Raw genomic sequence first — 5,798 nt, 5'->3', positions numbered from 1 at the left:
TGGAAACACTTTTTTCGCATCACCGGAGTCACATGAACAACAACCGGCTGTTTCCACTGGTGAAAAAGACGACGACAAAGAAAATAACAGGAAGTAGAAGTAGTAGTAAAATAAAGTAGTAAACTCACCGACTACAATATCCCAAAAACACAGCATACGTAGTCGCTCCTAAGTAGAGAATTGTCTCTGGAAAGCCTCGATAAAAGACGCCGACGTCTCCTCTGATGATGAGCGCTAGTGTCGTGGTAGCAACATGCTATGTGTTTACATCCATCGCCGCCATGTTTGTAATGACTTATCGTGAGAACAAARGTATTCACGRGTGACTTTAATAGCATTTCTTACTTAATGGAAACACCACAGTTGTGAAACTGTGTTTTATCGACATTAACAGAATATCGACAAAGTTTTGCGCACATTTGCAATGGAAACACAGCTATAGTAGTTAAAGATCCCTTTAGCCCCCCATCCATCCGTCTGTTCATGAGATTATTTAAATAATGAAGGCCTGTGATAAAGCTGCTAACAGTTGGTCAGTACTGAATGGTGATGGGGGACATGAGTGATGGTCGAGTTCTACCTTGTTGTGTTTGTTATGGTTGCAGAGACACAACTTTTGTACTTGTTCCTGCAGCCCTCAGTGAAGAGTCATCAGATGCARGCTTTGTGGGATTCTGATTAGCGTGGTAGCAGGGTCTTAGTGGGAACATCCGGGTGTCGCCTCAGGAACAGATCTGTCAAAACACGAACGAGCGGCCACTTCCCTGCACGAGACACACACTCACAAACCCGTCACGGACAGCAAAGGTGCTCCATAAACACACAGAGTTCATGTATGCCTCAGGAAACAACAAGAAACATCTAACTGTGAGTCACTTTCACTCAAACACAAACACGCACAGACACACAGGAGTTTTATCAATGCCCTTTAGATTTACCACCGGGACACGTTAACTCAGAAAGACGAAGGCAGAAGAGAGTGTCTCTGCCTCAAGAGGACACATTTTAACACAACTAATCACCAGACAAACCTCTCAGCTCGGAGRGTCTGACACTCCGACCCTCACATTTCCTCATCTGCTCCCGTCTAATTGCAGATGAGAATCTAATCTGAAGCTAAATGAGACGCTCAGCGTGGACTCAAAAACACGGTGCAGAACTCGACCGCCAGCTCCATCTGCAGCTCGAGCCAACCAACCCGAGCAACAAAACACACTTTTTGTTTCCCCAAACCACAAATATTTGACAGCCGTGATGTTTGCCTCTGAACGTCTGAGGCCACATGTTTGAGTATGATAATGAAGACCCCCCCTCCCCACCCGCCATGTTTATCAAATTGCTTCCACGCTGCAGAAACATCATCAAGGCCTCGTTATTTCCAACTACTCCTGAAGTTCACACACGGTCTGGGAACTCTTAATCCTGCATGTAAAATAATTCAAAATAAGAATTGAAACAGATTTTAAAATGTTTTTTATCTGTTGGAGAAGGAAGAAAAGAAAAAAACAGCTCATTCTGCATGATTTGGTTCATGTATTCATAAAGTGTGAAGCTCCTAATGTTCACTGTAAGAAACACCTGTTTATTATGATTACTTTCCTTAATGAATTTATCATTTTGTCATCATCTGTTGATAGTTTTGGTTTAGTTTCAAATAGTAGTTGAACATCAGGATTTTCCTCCTCTGATAGGATCATAAATTTAATTTAAGGGGGCACCTGGATTTGAACCAGGGACCTCTTGATCTGCAGTCAAATGCTCTACCCCTGAGCTATACCCCCTTGTGTTTGTCCATCCATCCACTAATTCTCATTCATCTATAGCAGGACTACTGTTTTCTGTTCTGCTGGRTCAGTGCATCTTGTGTAAAAAACCTGATTATTCTATAATTTCCTCAGTTGTCAGTGGGAGTGTCTCCATGACGGTGCAGAAAATCCACACAGACTCGAAGGGAGCGCCTGGATTAAAATGAAAATGCTTCATTGAGTCGTAACAGTTGAAGGTTCAGAGTGACTCCTACTCTTTGATTTCTAAACATTTTACAATCCGTGTGAAGGTCTTTAACATGTTTTCACTGCTTCCTTCACTGCTGTGTTGTTTTGTGAAGGATATGAAAGATTAACAGAACATCACACGCCTCTGACGTCTGAACTTTGAAAGATGCACACAAGGATGATTAATGACCTTGATTTAAAAATGATGCAGAGTTTTGATTAAAAAAACATCTTAAAATTGAACAAAGTAAAGTTAAAATTCTGCTCTTTTTTTAATTTCTAAACATATTGAAGTCAGTGTGGATGTCTGACGTCTTTTCTTTGTTGTTGCTGTGTTATTTTGACACTCAAAGCTCATGGTAGATTTATAAAAACTAATCAATGATGGATGCTGGAATGCACTTTAGAAGGGGGCACCCAGACTTGAACTGGGGACCTGTTGATCTGCAGTCAAATGCTCTACCACTGAGCTATACCCCCTGCTCATTAAAGATATAAATAAAACATCAAAAATGCTGCAAATTCAAATATTTCCTTGGATTGTTTTGTCTCACAACAGTCAAAGGATGCTGATCATTTGTCTCACTTTTATTATTTCYTCTTCATGTCAAATAATGTTTCTCGAAAATGAATTCTGGAACKCGTAAAATTATTTAAAAATCCTAAACAAAAAAAGCTAAATTAGACACTGCATCCATCCATCCATCCATCCATCCATCCATCCATCCATCCATTTTCTTCCACCTATCCGGGGTCGGGTCGCGGGGGCAGCAGCTTCAGAAGGGAGGCCCAGACCTCCCTCTCCCCAGCCACTTCTTCCAGCTCCTCCGGGGGAACTCCAAGGCGTTCCCAGGCCAGCCGAGAGACATAGTCCCTCCAGCGTGTCCTGGGTCTTCCTCGGGGCCTCCTCCTGGTGGGACGTGCCCGGAATACCTCACCAGGGAGGCGTCCAGGAGGCATCCTTACCAGATGCCCGAGCCACCTCAACTGGCTCCTCTCGATGTGGAGGAGCAGCGGCTCTACCCTATCTCTAAGGGAGAGCCCAGCCACCCTGCGGAGGAAACCCATTTCGGCCGCTTGTATCCAGGACCTCGTTCTTTCAGTCATGACCCAAAGCTCATGACCATAGATGAGGGTAGGAACGTAGATCYACCGGTAAATCGAGAGCTTCGCTTTCTGACTCAGCTCTCTCTTCACACGACAGACCCGGTACAGCGCCCGCTTTACAGCAGACGCTGCACCAATCCGCCTGTCGATCTCCCGCTCCCTTCCTCCTCCATTCGTGAACAAGATCCCCAGATACTTAAACTCCTCCACTTGAGACAGGGCGACCCCCCTGACCCGGAGAAGGCACTCTYCCCTTTTCCGGCTCAAGACCATGGCCTCGGATTTGGAGGCACTGAGCCTCATCCCGGCCGCTTCGCACTCGGCCGCGAACCGCTCCAGGGAGAGCTGCAGATCTCGTTCCGATGAAGCCAACAGGACCACATCATCCGCAAAAAGCAGAGATGTGATCCTAAGGCCACCAAAACGGATCCCCTCAACACCTCGGCTGCGCCTAGAAATTCTGTCCTTGAAAGTTATGAACAGAATCGGTGACAAAGGGCAGCCTTGGCGGAGTCCAACTCTCACCGGAAACGAGCCCGACTTACTGCCGGCAATGCGGACCAGACTCTGACACCGGTCGTACAAGGACCGGACAGCCCATATCAAATGGCCCGGTACCCCATACTCCCGGAGAACCCCCCACAAGGCCCCCCTTGGGACATGGTCGAACGCCTTCTCCACAAAACACGTGTAGACTGGTTGGGCGAACTCCCATGCACCCTCCAGGACCCTGCTGAGGGTGTAGAGCTGGTCCAGTYTTCCACGBCCAGGACGAAAACCACACTGCTTTATTATTTCATCTTCATGTCAAATAATGTTTCTCGAAAATGAATTCTGGAACCCGTAAAATTATTTAAAAATCCTAAACAAAAGAGCAAAATTAGACACTGCAATGCACATAGTTAAGTTCTGGCTGGTTATTTACTGTTTTCCTTCTATTTCATTGATACACATTGACTGTCACATATAACTGAAGAAGCAGTGTGTTTGAACTTATACACTGGAAGCTTGACCTTCATCAGGGGGCACCCAGATTTGAACTGGGGACCTGTTGATCTGCAGTCAAATGCTCTACCACTGAGCTATACCCCCTGTTTTCTAATGTCTGAAATCAACAAGTTGCTTCTCTGAACAGAGAAGATAAATTAGATTTATTTGGTGGCTGATCCTAAAGTCAGGTTGTGTTTATATTCTGAGAGCTTTTAATTATTATTTTTTGAACCGAGAAGCTTTTGATGTGTTTTTAAACTCTCTGCCAGCGAACTAAAGCTCGTCTAAATCCATCTGAGTAAGAAGAAGTGACAGCAGCAGGAGGTTTCTCCTGCTTTATGTCAGCAAAAGATCAAAGCAATAAATGGGCTCCACCAGTGAGCTGACTGAGTCTGCAAACAACTGCCTGCACTCTTCTGATTTATTGTTTCCAACTCACAACTTAGTTTGACTGTTGCCTCCACCAAGAAGAGACACATTCATTGTGTAAAAGCAGCTCTTTAGTTTCTTCAGCTGGCGATTAGGGTGTTAATCATTACCATTAGTGTCACCTCAAATAACATCACATTCAAAAATAAATAAAACTTTGAGAAACTCCGAGGACGTCTGATTTGTCTCGTTATCAACATGTTTACAAACCCAGAAGTGACATTTCAGCACTTATTAGTGTCAAAAAATAAAGTTTGACAGCTTTAAATGAGAGGAAATGTCTCTGAAAGGAGCTGAGGATGGTGCGACACGCTGGAGAGGATTTACAGGCCGATTATGAGAAACGTGGCGCTCAGAGGGTGRAGATAAGAAAAGAAGCTGAGAGAATGTGCTGCCGTCATTTCMGCAACAACCACTGGTGGATTTGGATGAAATCAAATGGATTTTTTTAATGTTTGAATGATTCTGACTCAGTGAGAGTCTGAGAGAAACACGAGGCCCAGTTTTCTGTAGTTATAGCTCCTCTTTCATCTGTCAGTCAAGAACAACTTCAGAAATTTACATTTTAACACAAAATAAATCTGTTCTTCAGTTTGGTGTAAATATATAATAAATTTTACATTTTTTTTACTCGATGAGAAACCTAAGAATTTTTGCAAATATATAAAAAAGCAAAAACATGACAGAAAATGTACTTTTATTGTGTGAATGCTGAACAGCTGAGGCTTTTATTTTGAAATTTTTATCATTTTAAAATTACCCCTCTTTATTAAAATACCTCCAAAATAAAACTAAATTCTCTGTCTTGCTAATTTTAGCTTTAAGCTGTAGGTTTGTTWTTTGTAGCTGTAGTTTTTTTAAATTTGGCTACATTTCACTACCTTTAGCTTTTAGCAACTTACTGCCTAGATTTAGCTGTCTTACAATGTTTAGCTTTAAGCTTGACCAAACTGCTAAAGGTTTGTCCAATAAGTGTAGCCTTTAGCTAAACCATGGCTAATTTCAGCTATTTTGCTAAAATGAGTTTTCAATAACTGTTTAGCTACATTTAGCTGTAACCTTATTTATTTACTCATTTCAGTTTTTTACCTGCAGTTTGCCAGTTTTATTGTAGTTTTTGCTAAATTTCGCTTTAAGCTTCAGGTTTCTTAACTGTAGCTTTTACAGTGTAGCTAATTTTAGCTTTTTTTATTGATTTTTGACAGTTCAGTTCATAATTTTTTATTCAACTAGTTCGAGTTTGTTTTTGTTTTTTTAGAAAATGTATTCTCTATATGT

At 42.4% G+C, this 5,798-nt stretch overlaps 1 protein-coding gene and 3 non-coding genes across 4 annotated transcripts in view; 1 reads left to right on the top strand and 3 right to left on the bottom strand.

The window, feature by feature from the left end:
• gjc1 (gap junction protein gamma 1) overlaps window positions 1-5,798 on the top strand; it is a 43,919-nt gene that overhangs the window by 23,503 nt on the left and 14,618 nt on the right. The window lies entirely within an intron of this gene.
• Window positions 1,710-1,781, bottom strand: trnac-gca (transfer RNA cysteine (anticodon GCA)). Its single transcript has one exon. It is a non-coding gene; the product is annotated as a tRNA-Cys (tRNA).
• Window positions 2,403-2,474, bottom strand: trnac-gca (transfer RNA cysteine (anticodon GCA)). Its single transcript has one exon. It is a non-coding gene; the product is annotated as a tRNA-Cys (tRNA).
• trnac-gca (transfer RNA cysteine (anticodon GCA)) lies at window positions 4,122-4,193 on the bottom strand. The gene has a single exon. It is a non-coding gene; the product is annotated as a tRNA-Cys (tRNA).

The sequence above is a fragment of the Austrofundulus limnaeus genome, unplaced genomic scaffold, assembly GCF_001266775.1.
Source record: "Austrofundulus limnaeus strain Quisiro unplaced genomic scaffold, Austrofundulus_limnaeus-1.0 Scaffold4, whole genome shotgun sequence".
Lineage (NCBI taxonomy): Eukaryota > Metazoa > Chordata > Actinopteri > Cyprinodontiformes > Rivulidae > Austrofundulus > Austrofundulus limnaeus.
Note: the sequence above shows the minus strand (reverse complement) of the source record. Positions and strands in the feature narration are given on the sequence as shown.